Consider the following 23,645-nt stretch of genomic DNA (forward strand, 5'->3'; position numbering starts at 1 on the left):
AATCTTAGGGGCACCTGGGTGGCTCAGATGGTTAAGTGTCTGCCTTTGGCTCACGTCATGATCCCAGGGTCCTGGGATTGAGCCCCGCCAAGCAGGGAGCCTGCTTCTCCCTCTCCCTCTGCTGTTCCCCCTGCTTGTGCTCTCTCACTCTATCAAATAAATAAATAAATAAATCTTTAAAAAAATAAATAAAATCTTTTAAAAAATTCCTGCAGCTTAAGATAAATATTTAATAAGTCAAGGTGTCATATTTTGGGGTAGCATGTCCTCGCCCCCATCAGCGTCTTGTTACATAACCTAGGTGAACGGATGATTCTGACATTACAAAATAAACTCAAGAGATTATAGACAGAAAGAAAACAGTAGTGTTGATAAGAAAAATAATTTTGTTCAGAGAAATCAATGCTGAGAAAACTTACATAAAATTTCCAACCTGGAACCATTTTCTCAATGATTACTCGTTCTTTGCGGGGGACAGATGCCTCTTTGAAAACCTGATAAATCATGTAGAATCTTATCCCCAGGAAAATGCACATAAACAGAAACCAAACCTTAGGGGTTCACCGCCCCCTTGAATCCCGGAGACACACGAATGGCTGGTTAAGTGATGTAAGGAATCCGGAGCTGCGATCAGGCCTTTCCTTCTTTGTAAATCCCATCTAGAGTTCAGAGTAGTTCCGAGAAAGCATTCATTTGTTCATTCATTCAACAAGTAACTCTTTGAGAAACTTCCAAGTGTCAGGCCCCACGCTGGGCCACATTGTGAGGCAGAAAGAGGTGAATCGGACACAGTGCCTGCTCCCGGGCCGCTCACGTCTGGCGGGGGAGACCCACAGAGAACAGACAATGAGCGTACAGTGATGGAGGAGGGACGGTGGGAGCCCCGAGGGGAGGGGCAGAACTATTTCCCACAGTCCCCCTGCCCACAGCAGTCAGTTCCTATACCTCTGACTACAAAGCGAAGTGTTTTTAGAAGCCCCAGTACTCCCTGAGGGGCTCGCGGAGCGGCCCAGGTCAGGGCTCTCACCCCACCCCTACCCCCACCGGGCCCCATCCAGCTTTCACACCTCCACTGGGACGGGGCTGGCTTCCCTATCTCTTCCCATAGGCTCCCAGGGTGCTGCCATATCCTCCCCTACCCCCATCCCAACACACACATACCTTCCCTACTCCCCAGGCCAACTTTTAAATAAGTAACTAATCCCCCTTGCACCTCCTCCTTTCTTTGCTTAAACCCTTATACATTTTACTAGTTGAGCTGCCTCAACGACTACAAGGAGTAACGAAAATAGCTAACTTTAAGGAAGTTACAGATTTGCAAGAAACCTGGGCCGTCTTGGTATGAGCTGGTATTTATTCACAGGCCCTAAGGCTGGGCTGGACTGGGCTGGGAGGGACCTGGGCCTGGCCATGCTTCCTCTCACCTCTTCTCTGAATTCTCCCTTTCTTGGGGGCCTCAGGGAAAAGTCTCTGGCTCCAAGTCTGGGTGTCAGCAATTCTGTGTGTCTGGGTTGGATGCTAGGCTGCATCTGCTTATCCTAGCTGCTTCCCTATCACACCTCTGGCCACCATCCCCTGAGCACTCCTTTGCAGGCTCTGGCTGGCCCTCTTCCCTTCCTGGGTTCAGCTCCTGACTCCCAAAGGAGACAGTCCCTCTCCCCATAGGTCTTTGAAGAGTCCTCCCCAGGGCTCTGGGCCCTCTTGTCCTGACTAGCTTTCACCATTCCCAGAGGTTTCTCTGACTTCGATACATTTTCCTACTGTAATGTGCATTTGCTTTGTAGACCATTCTATTCCAGTTTAGAAAATGAATGAGTTTATTACTTGTCAGATAATGGCAAAACCTTTTATAAATTTATTAAGGAAAGATAATAAATACAAGATGTGTGTGTTTGGGGCGCCTGGTGGCTCAGTCGTTAAGCGTCTGCCTTTGGCTGGGGTCATGGTCCCAAGCTCCAGGGATCAAGCCCCACATGGGGCTGCCTGCTTGGTGGGGAGCCTGCTTCTCCCTCTCCCACTCCCCCTGCTTGTGTTCCCTCTCTCACTGTGTCTCTCTCTGTCAAATAAATGAATAAAATCTTTAAAACAAAACAAAACAAGATGGGTGTGTTAAAATTAGAAAGGATGGAAGGACCAAGTGATACCTAATTATTTTTGAGGTACTAAGAGAATATGAGACACTCTAAGTATTCTAAGTATTCATGATATCCTAAAGATACCCGAGACACTAAATATTCACGAAGGAAATCATTTTTTAAAAGATCTATTTATTTGTTCTAGAGAGGGGTGGGGAAAGGCAGAAGAGAGGGAGGGGAGAAGCAGATTCCCCGCTGAGCAAGGAACCCAGAAGGAAGCAGGGCTCTGTCTCACGATAGTCAGACCCTTAACCTACTGAGCCACCAGGCAGCCTTGATGCATGAAGTCTTAATGCAGAAGATGACAACTAGTCTGGCCCCATCCTCTGACCAAAATATACAAGTAAAACCCATAGTTGCTCAGATGGCTAACTGATGAGCTACATCGGTGGCCAGGTGTACTGGTCCGTGCATTTCTTTGGTGTCAGCGTGTGTCACTGATCCAGGGAAGCTTCTATCTGTGGGTGGCATGCCTTCGCTCAAACCTCCACTCTGGTGCTTGTAACCGCACCATTAGCAGGGAAGGCTGACGTAGCCAAGAGACAGATCATGCAAACATTATGTCCCCCCGGGGGCTTCAGGTACCTTCATGCTTCTACCCCATTGTGTCTTATCCTACATGTGTCAACCTATCCCACCTTTCCCCTTGCTTCTCCCTCTTTGTGTTTTTTCTTGGTTTAATAATGCGTGTGTTTTGAGCACTTAGCCTGGTTGGAGACCCTTTCTGTTCCATGCCCTCTGAGATAGTTGGCCTGATAGTGCACTTGGAAGCTACCATGCCATTACTCTGTAACACCTACTTTCATACCCCTTGTTTCTCCAAATCCTGTTTTGCTGGCTATGACGGGGGCTCCCATCTTGCATACATTTGACCCCATCTTTTTTCCTTCCCCTCACCCACTGCCCTCTCAATAGCAGTCCTTCCCCTGATCCCCACAGTGGCCTGGGGGTGGGGTGGGGTGGGGTGGGGGGGTGGGAGGGTGGGGGTGTCTAGAGTCTAGGTTACCACAGTTAGCACAAGTGCTATCTTATAAAGGCAAGGCTCAGGCCTCCCATGTCTAGAAGGAATACAAAGCCCATTCTCTCAACTGCAGGTGAGACCTTTGCTATTCCTGTTGTTTTCTTTTCTGAACATTAGACGCTCCCTCTGCTATAAACTCCTTGAAGGCAGAGACTATTCCTCATCTTCACCATCCCAGCTCTTACCACAGGGTCTAAGACATACCACCTGCTCTGTGATTGTTGAACTCAGTGAATATTAATGTATCCATTTTATTCATTCATTTTGACAATTCAGCCCCTTACATCTATCAAGTCCATAACCCAATCCTAGCAGCTCCACCAAAATTGTTCTTAAGTTAGCTTCTCTTCATCTCTTTTGCCACCATGACACTCGGGTCTAAACTACCTAGGTATTTTTCTAGCTAGGAATATATCAGAGCTTCCCTGCTTTCTCTACCTTTCTCCACACAGCTGATACGGTGATCTTAGATAGGTGAAAGAAAGGAAGAGGGAAAGAAGGAAGGAAGGAAAGAAAACAGCCAGCTTCATGACTCTGGAACCCTTGAAACCTGGCATATTCTGAGCAAATTTCCCAATCATGGGAAAAGTGTGTCTGTGACCCCACAAATATATTTATTCTTTTTTTTTTCCCCCTTAAGTAAACTGTATGCCCAATGTGGGGCTTGAGCTCAAGTGACCCCTGAGGTCATGAGTTGCATGATCTACCCACTGAGCCAGCCAGGCACCCCCCCATTCTTTTTTTAAAAAAGAAATTAGGGGCATTTGGCTAGCTTGTGGATGGAGCATGGGACTCTTGATCTTGGGGTTGTGATTTGAGCCTCACAATGGGTGTAGAGATTACTTAAATAAATAAAACTTAAATAACAAAGTGAAGAGCTTTCAAAAAAAATAAAAATCTTAAAATAAATAAAAGAAATTAATTGGCTTTCTACTCTTCCTTTCACAGTTATAGTTAGCTGCAAATAACAGAGATCCAACTAAGGCCAGCACTAGGGAAAAGTGGAGTTATTTGCTCAAACAGTTGTGAAGCGTTGCCGATCTGCTGGCTCTAGCCCTCTCTTAGACTGAGAGTTTCAAATGATGATCTTTCTTCTCTTGCTTCTGCCCTTAGCTATCTTTTTCTCTGTATTTCAGTTGTGTTTTCTAATCTGTTCTCTTCATATAATGGAAGAGAGGTCTAGTTTCATTTGCCCTTATATCTATAGACCCAGAGAAAAAGAGCCCCCTTCCCTGCACTGATTATAGCGATGACTTTAGTTGGGTCACTTGAAGTCACCTGTTCCTCCCTGAACCAATCACATTCATCACTCTGGCCAGCCCCCCACTCCCCCCCATGCCAGGGGTAGAGCAGAGCTCTCATATAAGGAGTCTTGCCAGGCCCCTGTGGAATGGGGGAGATGGGGGCTTCTAAAGGAAAAATAGGGACAGAAACAACAGAGGTGCAGGCACTTTTTTGTAGAGTAGAGGTGGGAAGAGATTTTTACATGTGCCCAACTCCTTGTCTCTGTTTATTGATGGTGGGTTGGTGGGTGCTTTATCCCTTCCTTGATAGGCTGTAAGCTCCACCAGGGCAAGAATCTCTCAGTTTTAGCTCTCAGTGTTGGTTATCCCTGCACTCCTAGCACATGGTAGGTTTTCACTTCCTCATCTGTTCAGGAGAAAAAAAAAAAAGGTGATAGGTGCTAAAGACACAGGAAAAAAAAGACATGTGTCCCTGCACTCAAGGAGTAGCAACTTATGCATGTATATGCATTGAGCCAGTGTTTTTCAAATTGGAAGATTCAAGGTGTGGTGAAATTAACTTGGTGGATTGCAACTACAATTTTTAAAAATGTGAGATAGAATAGAAAATAGAAATGGACTAGCCAACATCAGAGTGCATCACACATAATGGGGGTATTGTTCCATCACATTTTTATTTCAGTATAAATATTATAAATACACACACAGACACACACACAACATACTGGGTTGCAGTGTGAAATGCATTTGTTACTGGGAGTTGGTCAAAAGTTTCAAAAAGCCTGCCTTAGGCTGCCTGGATTGAAGTGTGGTAAGATAGTATCCTTTCAGTTCAGAGCAAACAAAGCTTCAGAGACTGAGTCATGTCATCACTGGGAAATAACACCTGGGAAACTCATTCAAAGACCTAGAGTGGAGACACAATTTCAGGATGCTGTTGCAGGGTGAACTCTGGATTTCTGTGCTTTGGTTGGCTCGTGTCACATCCTCAGGGCCATTTTATCATATGTACATTCAGGTGTGTTTTCTCTCCCCACCCCCCCAATAACAGATGACTTAACAGTTTTCAAAGTCGAATACAAAATTAATTTTTTTTCTGTTATGTATGGTTGGATCATAAATTATATATTCCTAGAAAAAAAAATCTGAATTAACTAAATTATTCCTGGAAGAATAGAACTCAGGGAGGCTGGGGGACAGCAGTTAGTATGGTGTGGAAGGACCAGGGGCTATTATTGCCCTGAACAGAATCTCTACTTCAGCATTTCCTTGCTCTGTGGATTCAGAAGAAGGGACCTAGTCTACATTTGCTGAAAAGTGACTCATCAAGACCCTGTGTCAGCTGTGGAAGGTATAAAAATAAACACTGTATCTGTATTGTTAGAAAACCACAGGCCCGCCTTCCATTTTGTACAACTCCTCAGCGTTTCCCTCCACCTACTTGACGAAATGCTGCCCAATTCATGAATTGTTAAAAAAAAAAAAAAAAGCCAATTGGGGCGCCTGGGTGGCTCAGTCGTTAAGCGTCTGCCTTCGGCTCAGGTCATGATCCCAGAGTCCTGGGATCGAGCCCTATGTCAGGATCCCTGCTCAGCAGGAGGCCTGCTTCTCCCTCTCCCACTCTCCCTGCTTGTGTTCCCTCTCTTGCCCTTTCTCTCTCTGTCAAAAAAAAAAAAAAAAAAAAGCCAATTAGGTCTTTCAAATGAACTCAGTTGGGTTTTTGTTATTTACCAATACCCTGTTCCCAAAGAGTTTACCATCTGGTGGAGTTATGAGTGCATAAATAAATAGCCAAAATATAATCCCTGGAGGTTAATGTAATTTATCAGTAATAAACTCATTTATGTTTTTCAATCAGTCATTTGATACTTCCAAAAATATGCTTTGAGGGTATTTAGGTGGCAGACTCTGCTGGGGATGCAAAGACAAATAAGACATTATCCTTACCTTGAAGGAATTCAATCCAATAGAGTTTTCAGTCTCAAAATATACACAATGTTTCATAAAATTTCGGCTCATTTGTTAAGGAGTCCGGCAGATCTGGTTTCAATTTTAGGTACATCACTTTCCAGCTGTTGTTAAACCTTTCTGAGCCTCTCTTATATGCATCTGAAATAATATTATAGGCATCTAGAAAATGCATATAATCATAGACCTGCTTCCTTGGCTATTCGGAAGATTAAATGAACAAATTCAGATACTTAACCTGGTGCTAATGGATAGTAGAGAGGCACTTGATAAATATTTTCTATTCAACTTAATTTTTTTTATCAATTCAACTTTATAAAATAAAAAATACTCTTCAGTATTTAGGACTTCATATAGAAAATCAGATGCAGTTTTGAAAAACTAGGTATTGAGGGGCGCCTGGGTGGCTCAGTCGTTAAGCGTCTGTGCCTTCCGCTCAGGTCATGATCCCAGGGTAATAGGATCGAGCCCCGCATCGGGCTCTCTGCTCCATGGGAAGCCTGCTTCTCCCTCTCCCACTCCCCCTGCTTGTGTTCCCTCTCTCGCTGTGTCTCTCTCTGTCAAATAAATAAAATCTTAAAAAAAAAAAAAGAAAAACTAGGTATTGAAATTCATGATTCAGTGAATAAATGTTTATAAATGCAGATGCAATGTAGACAATAGTTATACGAAATTATTTTTTTAAGATTTTTATTAAAAATTATTTTTTATTAAAAACAAGCAGGGAGGGGTACCTGGGTGGCTCAGTCGTTAAGCGTCTGCCTTCGGCTCAGGTCATGATCCCAGGGTCCTGGGATCGAGCCCCACATTGGGCTCCCTGCTTGGCGGGAAGCTCTCCCACTCCTCCTGCTTGTGTTCCCTCTCTCCCTGTGTCTCTCTGTCAAATAAATAAATAAAATCTTAAAAAAACAAAAACAAAAACAAGCAGGAGGAGTGGGAGAGGGAGAAGCAGGCTTCCCGCGGAGCAGGGAGCCCGATGCGGGGCTCGATTCCAGGACCCTGGGACCATGACCTGAGCCCAAGGCAGACGTTTAACCACTGAGCCACCCAGGCGCCCCAAGAAATTCTTTATGTTTAAATTCTCAATTATTTTAGATTTTTTTTTCCTTTATGTTATGTGATTCCTCTGTGGAGTTTCTCAAACTTGGGTCTATATCAATAGAATAGGCTGGGTTTGAGGGCCCTGGGTGGCTCACTTGGTTAAGCATCTGCCTTCTGCTTAGGTCATGATCCCAGGGCCTGGGATCGAGCCTGGCACTGAGCTCAGCGGGGAGCCTGCTTCTCCCTCTCCCTCTGCCTGCCTCTCTGCCTACTTGTGCTCAGTTTCTGTCACATAGTAAAATAAAATATTTGGGGAAAAAAAAGGCTAGGTTTGCTGCAATTACAAACAGCTCCTAAACCTCAGTGGTTTAACATGGCAAAGGTTTGTTTCTAGATCATGCACGTTCTGTGTCAGCTCCTGTTGGCTCTCCAGGACAGCTGTCCTTGTGTTGGCTCAGAGATCCTGCTCCTTTCCTGTGGTGCTTTCATATTAGCTAGTAGGAAAGAGAAAAACCTACTCTATCTCTTAAATGTTTCCATGGAGAGAAGGAGAAGTAACAGAAGCCACTTCTGCTCACATTTCACTGGCTAAAGCAAGTCTCAGGGCTCCACTCAAGTTCAAGAGTTCCACCTAACTTCGAAGGAGCAGGGAAGTACAATCCCCTCAAGTGCTCTGGAGGGGAAGAGAACTGGAAATATTACCGAGTGATGGGAATGTCTACCTAGGGCATCCCATGCTTTCTGGTCTTTTTTGGTTTTTAAATGGCCATGTTCCCTCCTGCCACAGGACCCTTGCCTTGGCTATTTTCCTTGTGCCACTTTTTGCTCCCATTCTTTGCCTAGTCTTTCCCTTCCTTAGGGAAACTTTTGCTTTCCCCTCCCATTATTATTTACTTTCATAGCATCAGGCGCCCCCACCTTATGGCACTTAATTGTAATTTGCAGTTAATCATGTGATGACTTCATTAATGACTGTTTCTTCCTCTACAGCATCTGCTGTAGGAATCATGTTGTTTTGTTCAGGCTCCTATCTCCACCACTTATCCCAGTGCCTGGGACGGTTGCCGAGTGAATGAAGAAGTGAATATTCTCAAGGGTCTGGGAACATTTTTTTACTCTCCAAAGTGTCTGCATATTATTGGATTTGAAAAACACAGCCTTGTATGAAATTTTCTTGGCAGCTGTTAAGGAGGTACTTGACAAATACTTGCTGATTTCATCCTGAAAGCTGAGTCTGGATGGAACATCTCTAAATCCTCTGAGTGTCTAAGTCTTCATCTTATAAGAGAAATAGTATTTATCTGCTCCTTGACCAATCTGGGGGATTGAGGACTAGGGAAGTCATCTCACATTTCACTCTGGTCCCCACCCTTTCAGATTGAGCAATCCAGGTTTTTGTTTTCAAGACCCATCCTACACCTGCAAGTTTCCCCGTTCATTTGCATAAGTATTTCAAGACTGCTCTAGACCTGTGAGCCCAGCATGACTTCAGTATCAAAAAGTTGGTGTCAGGGCACCTGGGTGGCTCAGTCAGTTAAGCATCTACCTTTGGCTCAGGTCATGATCCCAGGGTCCTCTGCTTCTCCCTCTGCCTCCCCCCTCCCCACTTATGTACTCTTGTATCTCTCTCTCTCTCAAGTAAATAACTAAAATCTTTTCTAAAAAAGTTGGTGTAAAGTGGCGCCTGGGTGGCTCAGTTGGTTAAGCGACTGCCTTCGGCTCAGGTCATGATCCTGCAGTCCCAGGATGGAGTCCCGCATTGGGCTCCCTGCTGAGCAGGGAGCCTGCTTCTCCCTCTGACCCTCCTCCCTCTCATGCTCTCTCTCTCAATAATAAATAAATAAAAATCTTAAAAAAAAAAAGTTGGTGTAAAAAGAAGTTAAAGTAAACCAACTCTTGACTTTGGTGTTTCCTTAAGGAAAAAAATGTGATGGAGCCCACTTTTTAGCTAAAGTAATTCCCTTTGAAATTAGGGTTTGTTTTGCAAATATAAGGCCTTTGAGCTGCCTGAGGAGCTGAAAATAAGCTGCCCCCCAAAAACTCAATAGTGGGTGAATCAGGGTGAAACTACAAATAGGCCACTGCCATTGGAGTTTGAGACATTTCTGCCTCTGACGCCTTCCTAATGGGCTAGAAAGTTCTTGATTCAATGTGTTCAAGGTAACAGATTATTTTTAATGTTAATGTTAATTACATTACATTAGCTTCCTTATATATAAAAACAGGTTAAATTGGAGTCCCGGGTAGCTTGTCTGAAACAACAAACAGGGCAGCGCCTTTGCTGATAAATAGTTTTCATTCCAAAAGGGAAAGTCACACCCAAACCCCCTGGGAACGCGGACTACAATCTTTGATCTAGCTAACTCTGCATACCAGCCCTAACTGGTTTTAAAAGTGCCTGATTTATTGTTTTTCAGCATTCAACTTATATTTCTTCAGTGCTTGACAGCATTCTAGAGTTGCAAGTTAATAGGACTGAAGACCAATTGCACTGAAAATGCAGTGTGGTCGGCCTTCTCGGTTTGCAAGGCTAGTCCCTGAACCTACTTCCTGTCCTTCTGGTGCCCTCATTGCCACACCAATTCCCTCACTAGGCTCCACCTGTTCCTCTCTTGCTTTGTGCCTCTTCTTCCTCAGCGATAGGCATCTCTCTCACTAAATTACACTCCTCTTGTATATTTTCTTTATGATATACATTTTATAAATTACATATATAATACGTGATGATAGGTGAACATGATAAAAATGTCAAAGAGCATAAAAGAGAATAACCATAAAAATTAATTCTCCCTTCCACCCTTGTTTCCCAGCCTCTAGTTGCCTTTCTTCCAGGCAACCACTGTTTGTTTCTTTTTTCTTTTTAGATTTATTTATATATTCATTCATTCATTCATTCATTCATTCATTCATTCATTCATTTATTTATTTATTTATTTATTTATTTATTTATTTATTTATGCGGGGAGGGAGAAAGGCAGGGAGAGCAGAGGCAGAGCAGGCAGAGGGAGAAGCAGACTCCCCACTGAGCAAGGAGCCCGATGTGGGACTTGATCCCAGGACCCTGGGATCATGACCCGAGCGGAAGGCAGACGCTTAACCCCCTGAGCCACCCAGGCGTCACCACTGTGAGCTTCTTCTGTCTTTCTGATGATAATCTCTGCATAACCAAATAGCAGCATATTTTAGTGTTCTGTATCTTACCTGTTTCATTGAATAATTTGGAGATTGTCCCAGATCAGTTCATATAGAAATGCCTCATTCTTTTTTTTTTTTTTTAAGATTTTATCTATTTATTTGAAAGAGAGAGAGAGCATGGGGGTGGGGAGGAGCAGAGGGAGAGGGACAAGTAGACTCAGCACTGAGCACAGAGCCCAACTCAGGGCTCTATCCCACGACCCTGAGATCATGATCTGAGCCGAAATCAAGAGTTGGGTGCTTAACCAACTGAGCCACCCAGGCCCCTCCCGCCCATTCTTTTCAAAGTTGTATAATATCACATAATTCAGCTATAATCTCTGTGCATGTATGTATGTGTGTGTACATATCCAAGTGTTTTATTACATTTTCCTTCAAAGCCTTATATATCTATTATTTTGCTTTCCAGGAAAATGTAGTGTCTAGTCCCTCTTGAGTAATCTCCGCATCCCATCTGCCTCTCCCTTTCTATCCCCTTCCTCCCATGGTTGGTGGTCCTGGTGTATGTGGATGGACCTCTTTGCTGTTTTTTTTTTTTTTTTTAAGATTTCATTTATTTGACAGAGACAGCAAGAGAGGGAACACAAGCAGGGGGAGTGGGAGAGGGAGAAGGAGGCTTCCCGCTGAGCAGGGAGACTGATGCGGGGCTCAATCCCACATGACCTGAGCCGAAAGCAGACGCTTAACGACTGAGCCACCCAGGCGCCCCTGGGTTTTTTTCTTTTCCTTTTTTTTTATAAAGATTTTATTTATTTATTTGAGAGAGAGAGAGAGAGTGGCGGGGAGAGACAGAGGGAGAGGGAGAGGCAGCGAATCTCAAGCAGACCCTGCATTGAGTGCAGAGCCCAACCCAGGGCTCAGTCCCATGACCTGAGCTGAAACCAAGAGTTGGACGCTTAACTGACTGAGCCACCCAGACACCCCTTATGCTGGTCTTTGAAGGCAGTTGAGGAAGGGAGAGAGAGGCAGCATGCCCATAGCTGTGAGCAGAACAGGATGTTTGAGCCTTTGTTGGTTCTCTGTTATGTGAGCTCAGTATTCAGGCCTCCTCCAGAATTTAGGAATGATAACTAACTTGCTCTATGGCTTTGTGCAATTCTTTTCCCTTTAAGTGTTTTGATTTTTCTCTGTGTAAGATGAGTGGGCTGTATAATGTGATTCTAAGTCTCCAGGCTCCAAGCTCTAAAATTCTAGGAAAATAAACTTTCAAATACTCTGCTGGTGGGAGTATTAAGAGTATATATATTCTTTAAGGGGCGCCTGGGTCGCTCAATTGGTTAAGCATTTGCCTTCAGCTCAGGTCATGATCTGAGTCCTGGGATCAAGCCCCACATTGGTGGTGGGGGGGTGTCCCTGCTCAGCAGGGAGTCTGCTTCTCCCTCTGCCCTTCACCCTGCTTGTGCTCTCTCTCTCTCTCTCGTTCCTGCTCAGATGAATAAATCTTTAAAATCTTTTTTAAAAATCTTAAAAAAAAAGAGAGTATATCCTTTAAGATGGTAGTTGGTCAATATCCTCTCAATTACAAATATCTATAGCTGTTGATCCAGTAATTCTACTTCTAGGAATTTCTTTTGTAGTTACACTTGGATATGCACAAAGTGATATAAATTCAAGATTGTTCAATGTAGCATTGTTTGTATAGCAGAAGACTGGAAACAGTCTAAATATCCATTAATAAGTGACCAGATAAATAAATTCTAGTATATGCTTACAATGGCATAGTATGTAGCCATAAAAAAGAATACAGATACAATGAAATACTATTTAGCAACGACAATGAACAAAGTATTGTGACATGTAGTAGTGTATAAATATCAAAACAAGATAGGGGAAATGTAGAGCAAAAGAAGCTAAACACAAAAAGAGCACACCTCTGGAACCTGGCTGGCTCAGTTGTTGGAGCATGCAAGTCAAGGAGCACACCAGGGGCACTTGGGTGGCTTGGTCGGTTGGGCACCTGACTCTTGGTTTTGGCTGGCGTCCTGATTTTGGAGTCATGGGATCGAGCCCTGCATCTGGCCCCGTGCTCAGGGGATTCTGCTTGAGAGATTCTCTCTCTCCCCCACCATGTGTGCTCATGCTCTCTCTCTCTCTAATAAATCAAGCAATTAAATTAAATCTTAAAGAAGAGCACACCAAATGAATCTTTTTTTTTTTAAGATTTTATTTATTTATTTGACAGAGAGAGAGAAAGCACAAGCAGAGGGAGTGGCAGGGAGAGGGAGAGGGAGAAGCAGGCTCCCTGTCTGAGCAGGGAGCCCGATGTGGGGCTCGGTCCCAGGACCCTGGGATCATGACCTGAGCCGAAGGCAGACGCTTAACGACTGAGCCACCCAGGTGCCCCTGAATCTTTTTTTTTTAAAAAAGATTTTATTTATTTATTTGAGAGAGAGAGAGAGAGAGAACATGAGCAGGGGTAGGGGCAGAGGGAGAAGCAGGCTCTCCACTGAGCAGGGAGCCCAATGTGGGATTCGATCCCAGGACCCTGAGATCATGACCCAAGCAGAAGGCAGATACTGAACTGACTGAGCCACCCAGGTGCCCCCAAATTCAAAAACAATAATAACAACAGAAGTTCAAAACAGAAAAAAGAAATCTCCAGTGCTAGAAGCTGGGATAATGGTTGCCCCTGGGGATAGGGCCATGACTGGAAGGGGTTCAGAGAAGTGGGGATTTTAAGATATTCCTCATGGGCCACGTGGCTGGCTCAATTGGTAGAAGAAGTGACTTTTGATCTTGGGGTTGTGTATTTGAGCCCCCACACTGGTGTAGAGGTTCCTTAAAAAAAACAAAATAAAGGAGACTGGATGGCTCAGTTGGTTAAGCATCTGACTTCAGCTCAGGTCATGCTCTCGGGGTCCTGGGATCGAGCCCAGCATCAGGGAATCTGTCCCTCTGTCCCTCCCCCTGCTCGTCTTCTCTCTCTCTAAGAAACAAAACCTTAAAAAAGAAAAAAAACAAGATGTTCCTCATGTTCTCTTTATTGTATACAGGTGTGTTCAGTTTGTGAACATTTAGGAGGCGTGCGGGTTTTTTGTGAGTATTCAATACACCAACAAATGTTTAAAAGAACACAGAAACTATATGCACTAAGACAACCTGACATACATTATGTGAAAAAAGCAAGCATGAGGCAAACACTTCCATTTGTGTAAAAAAAAAAAAGTAGGGAAATATATCTGTATTTTCTCATAAATGCATACAATACCTCTGGAAGGATGCTCAAGAAATTGACAATATCGGTTTTCTAAAGAGCTTCAGAGCCAAGAGACTTATTGCCCATTTGGTTGTACATTTTGGATCTCAAATCATGTGAATATATTACTTATACAATGAAAAGAAAGCACTCAAATTCTAAAAAGAAAAATAAAAGAAATTCTGTGATCTTAGGAAATATTCAGAAGTACTTAGAAAGAAAATAGGGAAAAAACACCAAAAGGTTATATATTGAAACTATAACACAGAAATCAGTGATGGGAAAGTGGGGGACATGGAGAACACTTGAGTCTTCTAAAATTGGACAGATAAAACTTTCTCTTTATGTTCACAACTTTATTTTTTTTTAAGTTTATTTATCTTTTTTAGTAATCTACACCCAACGTGGGGCTTGAATTCATGACCCCAAGATCAAAGAGTCTTATGCTCTTCTGACTGAACCAATCAGGCACCCCTACGTTCACAACTTTAATTATGATTTAAGACTAGTCGCAAATTTTTTTTAAGATTTTATTTATTTGAGAGAGAGCGAGCGAGCCAGAGAGAGCACAAGTGGAGGGGAGTGGCAGAGGGAGAAGCAGACTCCCCGCTGAGCAGGGAGCCCCATGCGGGCCTCGATCCCAGGACCCTGGGATCATGACCTGAGCTGAAGGCAGATGCTTAACCAACTGAGCCACCCAGGTGCCCCACTAAATCAATCTTTAAGAAATAAATAAGACAAGACTATATTTATTTAATTAAAAGAATAAGTTAATACATATACAGGTTATAATAAGTAAGATAATTCAAAGATCTATGTATGTTAAAAAAAAAGATCAGGACGTCTGGGTGGCTCAGTCGGTTAAGTGTCTGCCTTTGGCTCGGGTCACGATTCCCGGGTCCTGGGATCGAGTCCCGCATCGGGCTCCTTGCTCAGCGGGGAGTCTGCTTCTCCCCTTGCCTGCTGCTCCCCCTGCTCGTACAATCTCTCCCTCTCTCTCTGACAAATAAATACATCAAATAATAATAATAAAAAAAGGATAACTCCTTCCCACCCAAGTCTTCCTCTTTCAGCCCTCTGAGTTATCCAATATGATCAGCCTACTATAAATCCTTCCACCCCTTTCTTTATGCTCATATAAACATATGTATAAATGGTCAGCAATATACTAAAAGGGTCATAACACTCTTTATCACTCCAGAATTTGCATTTTCCCCTGTAGCATAATATTCCATAGTACAGAGGTAGTACAACAGATTCATGGATTCCATTACCTATGGACAATCAGGTGGTTCCCAGTTTCTTTGTGTCTGTTATGCACCACAAACAATATAAACATGTCTTAGTTTCCTGTGGCTACTTTAACACATTAGCGCAAACTGGGTGGCTTAAAACAACAGAAATCTATCCTCTCAGAGTTGAGTCTAGAAAGCTGAAACCAAGGAGTTGTCAGGGTTGCTTGCTTCTGGATGCTCTGAGGAAGCCTGTTCTATGCCCCTCTTCTAGTTTCTAGTAGCTGCCAGCAATCCTTGGCCTTCTTTGGCTTTAGATGCATCACTCCCTTCTCTGCCTCATTCTTCACATCACCTTTGTCTCTGTGTCTCTGTATCTCAAATCTCCCTCTGCCTTTCTCTTACAAGGACATCTGTCACTGGAATTAGGGCCCATCCTAAGTCTAAGATGATCCCATTTCAAGATCCTTAATTACATGTGTAAAGATGCATTTTCCAAATATGGCTATATTCACAGGTTTTGGGTGGACATATCTGTAGGAGGGCCAACATTCAACTCACTGCAGCATCCTTATGTATATCCTTACAACTGGTATTTCTTTAGCTTTTCTATAGGGCAAAGTTAATGTAATTTTTGGTCACTGGGTAGATATGTGTACTTTAAATATTAATAGACATTTCCAGATTACTCCTGGAAAGTCTGTGGCTATTTATACTCCTACCAGAGATGTGCCAGGGCTCCTTTCCCTGTGTATCATTGATTGCTCTTTTTAATGTTTGCCAATCAAATGAGTGAAAAATGGATTATTGGGGCACCTGGGTGGCTCAGTTGGTTAAGCGACTGCCTTCGGCTCAGGTCATGATCCTGGAGTCCCGGGATCGAGTCCCGCATCGGGCTCCCTGCTCGGCAGGGAGCCTGCTTCTCCCTCTGACCCTCCCCCCTCTCATGTGCTCTCTCTCTCTCTCATTCTCTCTGTCTCAGATAAATAAATAAAATCTTTAAAAAAAAAATAAAATAAAAAGAAAAATGGATTATTGTTTCAATTTATTTTTCCATAAGTATTAGTGAAATAAGCATCTTTTTAATGGATCACTTGGATTTTCTCTACCATTAATTGCCTGCTTGCATACCTTTCCCATATTTTTATAACATTGATCCAGCTGGCTTGCTTTTACTTATTTTTTAAGATTTTATTTATTTATTTGACAGAGAGACAGCGAGAGGGAACACAAGCAGGGGGAGTGGGAGAGGGAGAAGCAGGTTTCCCATGGAGCAGGGAGTCCGATGCGGGCCTTGATCCCAGGACGCTGGGATCATGACCTGAACGGGGGGTAGACGCTTAACGACTGAGCCACCCAGGCGCCCCGATCCAGCTGGCTTTAAAAAAAAATCCATTTATAGGGGCACCTGGCTGGCTCAGTGGTAGAGCATGTGACTCTAATCTCTGGGTTGTGAGTTCAAGCCCCACCTTAAGCAAGTAGAGCTTACTTAAAAAAAAAAAAAGTCCATTTATAGAAACTCATTTATGGTAGAGATACAATGTGCTTGCCAAATGTTCTGTTCTATTCTATTTCTTTTTTTTTAAACTTGTCATTGTGATGTCATGCAAAACTTTCAAAATATTTATGTAGACAAATGTTTTTACTTTTTCATTAATGATTCTGGGCTTCCTGTCTTGCTTAAAATTTCCCCCTCAGGAAAGTCATATTCTTTAAAAAATTTCCTCTAATTTTTTTCCGATTACTCAGCTATTTGCCTGAGCTATTATAGTAGCAGTAAGTTACAATACTACAATATAGCAGCTTTACAATAAGTTAAGATTTCAGCAAGTGCAATTCAAGTGTGCCACTGAGGATGAGGGCCATAAAATTTCCTGGTTGAGGTTAAAAGATAACAGGAGATAAGGTATGCAAAAAGGGTTGCGTGAACTCTAAGGCACTGCATACCAATGTTAGCTATTACTGCAAAAGTAAAGACATAGAAAACCAACCTTGGGCTTACAAAGCTGGACTTTTGCTTTTATGACCATTAACATTGAGGAAGTGAAGGACCAGCTGTGAAGCAATCTAGCACTCCATCTCCAGAACTAGCGTGACAGAGAAGGGGGGAGACAGAGGAAAAGGGGGGAAAAGCGAAGGGCTGTGCCCAGTCATGACTCTGTTTAAAGTTCCAGAACCGAAAAGAAGGCCAACAAGAAAACCTAGGAACAGAGTGGTGCCTCGGGAGGGGTCTACGAAAGCCGGGGCAGGTGGCGGTTCTCTGCTGAAGGCGGCCTGTTGGAGATTCCCGAGCCCACGGTCCTCGGGGAGCCACGAAAAGGAGCCAGACGCCCTGGCAGCAGCGTCCGGGACCGGTAGGCAGCCCGAGTGGACCAGGCAACCGTGAGGCCTCTTTCCCGGCCCCGCCCGGCCAGTCCCGCAGGTCTGGCTGCGGCCGCTGGGAGCCCGGGGATTGGTCCGAGCGGCGCAAGGGGCGGGGCGAGGGCTGCTGGGAGGCCGGCCAGGGAGGTGCGCGCGCGCGCGGGCACGGCGGCGGCGCGCGCGTGCTCCGTCGGTCGGTGCGGCGGCGGCGGCGGCGGCGGTGGCTGTGGTGGAGTGGGCCATGGCTGTGGGTGGCGGGCCGGTGTAGCGCCGCGCGGGGCAGGCGGGAGGCGACCGAGAGAGGCGGGGATGGGGGCGCCGCAGCTGGATGGTCGCGGTGGCCTGGGCTGCTGACCGCGTAGCCGGAGCCAGGAGTCGGCGGCGGCGGCGGCGAACGGGGCAGGTGAGAGCGGCGGCGCGGGACCCGGATGCGGCGCAGCTGAGTGGCGGCGCGGTCGCGGCGGCGGGTAAGGTGCCCCCGCGCGGGCGGGCGGCGCGTTCTTGCCCGCCACAGCTTGCAGCGCCGCTGAGTTGTATACCCGCTGCGCGCTTCCTGCCGGCGCGGAGGACACCCGTCCGCCGGCCTGCGCTGGCGCCTCGCTCGACTGCGGCCCTCCCCGGGCTCTCTTAGGTGAGAGGCACTTCCCGGCCTCTGGGCGGCCGAGACACGACCGGGCGCCCCGGGCCGCTGGCGCTTTTGGTGGCGTTGCTGAGGGGCCCTCTGTGGAGAGGCGGCGCCCTTGCCCTCTGTGTCTCCTCAGCCTATGCGGACACCCCCGGGGCTTTCAGACCCTCAGGTGCCTTTTTGCGTAGAAGTGCATTTTAGGGGCGGGGGTCCTGGACTGTTGGGGTACGGGCGTGTTTTCAAATCTCTGCGCTTCCACGGACTAGCCTTGGGGCCTTGGGCCCAAGTTTCCGGATTTGTTAATGGGAATAATATGTACTTAACAGGGTTGTTTTGAGGCTAGGACGGGATGATGTGCATGCCCGATCAGCCAGCGCTCGGTCAGTGGTAGGCTATTAGGAGCAAACCCGGTGCAGCATCTTTTCTTGTTAGCTATTGCGGATACCTCGCTGCGGGTGTACGTTCGGGGGCACGTTTATTTCCGAACCGCTCTGTTGTTGGAATAACCTCCACTGGAGTTGCTTAATATTGAATCCTGTTCTCTTACAGGGGCCAAAATAGAATCCTATAATTTCCCATCCTAGAATCTTGTAGTCTCTTTTGCTAAGGCTGGCTTGGGATACCTGTCTGAGGCGCTGAGTGGAAATTGTGGTAAATAAGACCGAACGAATTTTAGGATTCGCTTAGGATGGAAGATGGTGGGACACACAAGCTGGAAGTGCTTTGCTGTTTAAATAATCTTAAGTGACACTTAACTGTCACTTGTTACATAGTATAAACACACGAGGAATCTGGAAACAGACTCTTTTTTTTGCATTGCTACATCCGAAGGGAGTGACAAGTGCTTTTGTAAACATCATTGTGGGCAGTGTTAGTGTCTGGTGAAGTCACCATAATTAAGTTAGATGAGTACTTATTTTGAAGCCCTGAATGAATGTTTGGAAATAAGATTCCTAATAAAATCATCTTTAAGGAGTCAATTCTCAGCAGTTCATTAATCATTTGGGGATTATTATGCAACACTGTAAGATTTTTATGGTAAAAGCAGAACTGTTTAAGTCATGATAATGTAGCTTAGGAGAGAGTGGTCAGGATAAAGATCTTAGTTTCAGAAGGCAAGTGTGAAAACAAGTAAAAGTCTTAAACGTTAAAAACTAAAATTGTAGGGGTGCTTGGGTGGCTTAGTCAGTTGAGCGTCCCACTCTTTTTTTTTTAAGATTTTTTATTTATTCATTTGAGACACAGAGAGAGAGAGAGCATGAGCAGGGAGAGAGGCAGAGGGAGAGGGAGAAGCAGGCTCCCCGATGAGCCAGGAGCCCGATGTGGGGCTCGATCCCAGGACCCTGGGATCATGACCCGAACCGAAGGCAGACACTTAACCATCTGAGCCACCCAGGCGCCCCAAGAGCGTCCCACTCTTGATTTCCTCTCAGGTCATGATCTCAGGGTCCTGGGATCAAGCCCGCCTGTTGAGCTCTGAGCTCAGCAGGGAATTTGTTGGTCCCTCTCCCTCTGCTCCTCCTCATCTCTCTCTCAAATAAAATCTTAAAAAACAAACAAACAAAAAAACTTGAAATTGTATTCACTAAAGCAAAAATGACTTAAAAAAAAAATCCTTCTTTTACACACCCTGATTCGTTCTCTGATGAGGGTCTTCCACCTTCAGGGTGTTTTTAGAACTATAGAAAATTGAGTTGGCTTACTGATTTATAGCCATTTTGTACCTCTTGCCTGTGTTTCCTGGTTTTCTTTAGGGACCCATCCATAAAGGCTTTTGATCCAACTTGTTTTTGAATATGAATAGAATACATAGAAAAAAATTAAAATTAAGCCTTGTAAGTTATGTTTTTCCTAAATTGTGATCTTTCCTGTTGTCTAATTTCAGACTGGTGACTTGACAGTAGAAGCACTGCTAGCTGCTGTGAAAAGGCTAGGGGTCAGAAGTCACATCTTGCTTCGTTCTAGACCTGGGTTCCTGTTAGCTGGGGCTTTGGGGATGTCACTCAGTCTTTTTGGGCCTCAGTCTTTTTATTTATAGAGTGTGAGTGGGTGTGTGTTGCAAGGTTTGGGAGGGTGGTGGTGGACTAGAGAATCACATTATATAGCAGAACCTTCCAGGATACTACACTTCCATGATTTTCTTTCTCTCTCTCTCTCTTTTGTTGATTTTTCTTTCTCTTCCTGAATTCAAAACATCCTAATGCCTGGGGGTATAGCTCAGGGGTCGAGCATTTGAAAAACATCCTGATGCCTTAGTGCTTCCAAGCCATTACCTCTACTATTTTTTTTTTTTTTAAAGTAATCTCTATGGCTCAAGAGTTGCATGCTCTAGGGGCACCTGGGTGGCTTAGCTGGTTAAGCATCTGCCTTCAGTCATGATCTCAGGGTCTTGGGATCGAGCCTCTCAGCTTCTCAGCTCAGCTTCCAGTCCACTTCTCCCTCTCCCTCTGCGATCTCTCTCGCTCTCACTCTCTCTCAAATAAATAAATAAAATCTTAAAAAAAAAAAGTTACATGCTCTACCAGCTAAGCCAGCCCAGTGCCCCCATTCCCTCTACTTCTTTTTCTTTAAAAAAAATTTTTTTTTGGGTGTAGTTGACACAATGTTACATTAGTTTCAGGTGTACAGCATAGTGATTGGACAAATTTATACATTATGCTGTGCTCACTACAAGTGTAGCTAACATCTGTCGCCATACAGTGCTATTTACAATATCATTTACTATGTTCCTTATGTTCCCTCCCTTTGCCTTTTTTTACTTGCACTCTCTCTGGCTGATCTCATGTCCACTGTCTGCTGTTGACTCTCACATTTTTTTTTTTTTTAAGATTTTATTTATTTATTTGACAGAGACACAGCGAGAGAGGGAAGAGAGGGAACACAAGCAGGGGGAGTGGGAAAGGGAGAAGCAGGCTTCCCGCCGAGCAGGGAGCCCGATGCGGGGCTCGATCCCAGGACCCTGGGATCATGACCTGAGCGGAAGGCAGACGCTTAACGACTGAGCCACCCAGGCGCCCCTGACTCTCACATTTTCATCTTAAGTCTTGGCACTTCAGATTTCTTCTACTGCCTGTGTGTATCTTCACTCCATTTGTCTATAGGCATCTTAAATTGAACATATTCGGAGTGGAGCTCTTGATTTATGTTCCTCAACCCATTCCTTCCTCAGAAGTCTCCATTTCATAAGAGCACCCTTCTGCTCCCCATTCTCCACCCTCCTCAAGTGAAAAATACAGTGGTCATCCTTAATTCATCCCCTTGCCTCACTGCTCCCCCATCCCCACGCACAATCAGCCCTTCAGCAAACCCTGTCAATTTTACCTCCAAAATACCTTTTTTTTTTTTTTTTTGAGAGAGATTGATAGAGAACACTCAAGTGTGTGAGCCCCGGGAGGGGCAGAGAGAGAGAGAATCTTAAGTAGGCTCCACAGTCAGTGGGAGCCCGATGTGGGGCCCTATTTCAGGTCTTTGAGATCCTGACCTGAGCTGAAATAATTAACCGACTGAGCCACCCAGGCGCCCCCAAAATACACTTCAAGTATATTTACTTCACTTTGTTGTTATTGCTACCACCCCAGTTCTTGGGCAGTAGCTTCCTAACTGGTCTCCTTGCCTCTGGTCTTGCTTTCCTATTTCAAACAGCTGTCAGAGTGATCTTTCCTCACTTCCCTGCCTCAGTGGCTTTTCATTACACTAAAAAGTAAATCCACACTTTTTTACCTGCATTATCCGCTAATTATCTTGCTTATTTTCTTATTTGTTTATGGTCTTTTTTTCCTCCAGCATACTCTAAACTCTCTGAAGGAGAGGTTCTTGTCTGTCTTCCCTATGGTATTTTTTTTTTTTTTTTAATGTAGGCTCCACGCCCAGCCGTGCTGGAACTCAGGAGCCTGATACCAAGACCTGAGCTGAGATCGAGTCTCAGTCCCTTAACTGACTGAGTCACCCAATTGCCCCCCCCCCCCCGCCATGGTATTCTTGGTTACTAGAACAGTGTCTGGAACATTTAACTAATGTTGAATGAACGAATGTGTGAATGAAATAAGTCACAATCTTTTGATTCCAAGTACAATATGTACTGAACAAACTACCCTTTTTGGTCCCAGATTTGTGCAAATGAGGAAGTAATCAGAGGGCCAAGGGTTACTCTGTTGGTATCCTTACTCCCTAAGTCTTGGTTAAGATGTTGTACCTCCTGAAAAGGCTAAGCATTTAGACATTAAGCCATTGATAGCAAATGTGAATTTTATTCATTGTGTCCTGGTTCATTAGTATTTTTGTAAAATAAAGAACCAAATAAGCTTAACAGGCTTGTTTGGTTCTTTGGAGACATTGAATTTTGGTCTTGACTGGAGGGGATCGGCTCTAGAGTGTGGTAATTTCATTCAGTATTACATACCAAATCCTGTAGGGTAGCAATTGGATTTTTTACAGAGAACAGGTGTTTTTATTTCAATTACACTATTTTAAAAAAAATCTGAGACCTCGCTCCTGCATGTAAGTATGTATGTATGTATTCTCTGAGCCATTTGATTTGGAATTATCACATCTGAGGGATAAGTCCCTATCATTTGTTTTCTTTTTTTTTTTTTTTAAGATTTGTTTATTTGAGAGGGAGACAGCATGAACATGCCTACAAGTTGGGAGAGGGACAGAGGGAGAGAGGGAGGGAGAATCCCAAGCAGACTCCCTGCTCTGTGTGGAGCCCCACACAGGGCTGGATCCCACAACCCCGAGATCATGAGCTGAGCCAACATCAAGAGTCAGATGCTTAACTGACTGAGCCACCCAACACCGCTCTTTTTTTTTTAAGATTTAATTTAATTTTGTTTTTTATTTTTTTAAGATTTTATTTATTTTTTTAAAGATTTTATTTATTTAAGAGAGAGAGAGCATGAGAAGGGGGAGGGTCAGAGGGAGAAGCAGACTCCCTGCCGAGCAGGGAGCCTGATGTGGGACTCGATCCCGGGTCTCCAGGATCATGACCTGAGCCGAAGGCAGTCGCTTAACCAGCTGAGCCACCCAGGTGCCCAAGATTTTATTTATTTATCAGAGAGAGAGAGAGACACAGACAGAGGCAGGCAGAGGGAGAAGCAGACTCCTTGCTGAGCAAGGAGCCCGATGTGGGACTCGATCCCAGGACCCTGGGATCATGACCTGAGCCGAAGGCAGACGCTTCACCGACTGAGCCACCCAGGCGTCCCTAAAAGATTTTATTTTTAAGTAATTTCTACACCCAATGTGGGGCATAAACTAACAACCCTGAGATCAAGAGTTGCATGCTCCACCAACTGAGCCAGCCAGGTGCCCCTCGTTTGATTTCTATTAACTGATCATTTGAAAACTTTGTCATGCTGTAGAAAGAGGGAAATAAACAGGATTTTTACCCCCACCTGAGACCTGAGTCTGTAGCCCTAAAGACTTGGAGGTCTGTGAACAAAGAAGGATATAGAAAAATTAGAAGTGTGCAATTCCATTGTCAAAGTAGAAATACTGGGAAAAAATATGTTGAAGAAGAAAATCCTAGATTAGAAGAATGAAACTGAACATTTAGTAGAAGAGCAGAAGAAAAGGAAGATAGGAGAGAATGTCATCGATTTTTAGGCTTGTGTGGGACAACTTTCCTT

General features: G+C 44.5%; 1 protein-coding gene across 2 annotated transcripts in view; it reads left to right on the forward strand.

The window, feature by feature from the left end:
* The first annotated feature begins 17,598 nt into the window (after window positions 1-17,598).
* PIK3CB (phosphatidylinositol-4,5-bisphosphate 3-kinase catalytic subunit beta) overlaps window positions 17,599-23,645 on the forward strand; it is a 201,697-nt gene continuing 195,650 nt past the window's right edge. Inside the window, exon 1 of one of the 2 annotated variants that reach the window (XM_044920373.1) lies at window positions 17,599-17,796. The gene's annotated coding sequence lies outside the window, so the exon portion shown is untranslated. Of the gene's footprint in view, window positions 17,797-17,823; window positions 18,025-23,645 lie in introns of those variants that run through there. The other variant, XM_044920370.1, reaches the window with a different exon arrangement.

Source organism: Neomonachus schauinslandi, chromosome 1, assembly GCF_002201575.2.
Source record: "Neomonachus schauinslandi chromosome 1, ASM220157v2, whole genome shotgun sequence".
NCBI lineage: Eukaryota > Metazoa > Chordata > Mammalia > Carnivora > Phocidae > Neomonachus > Neomonachus schauinslandi.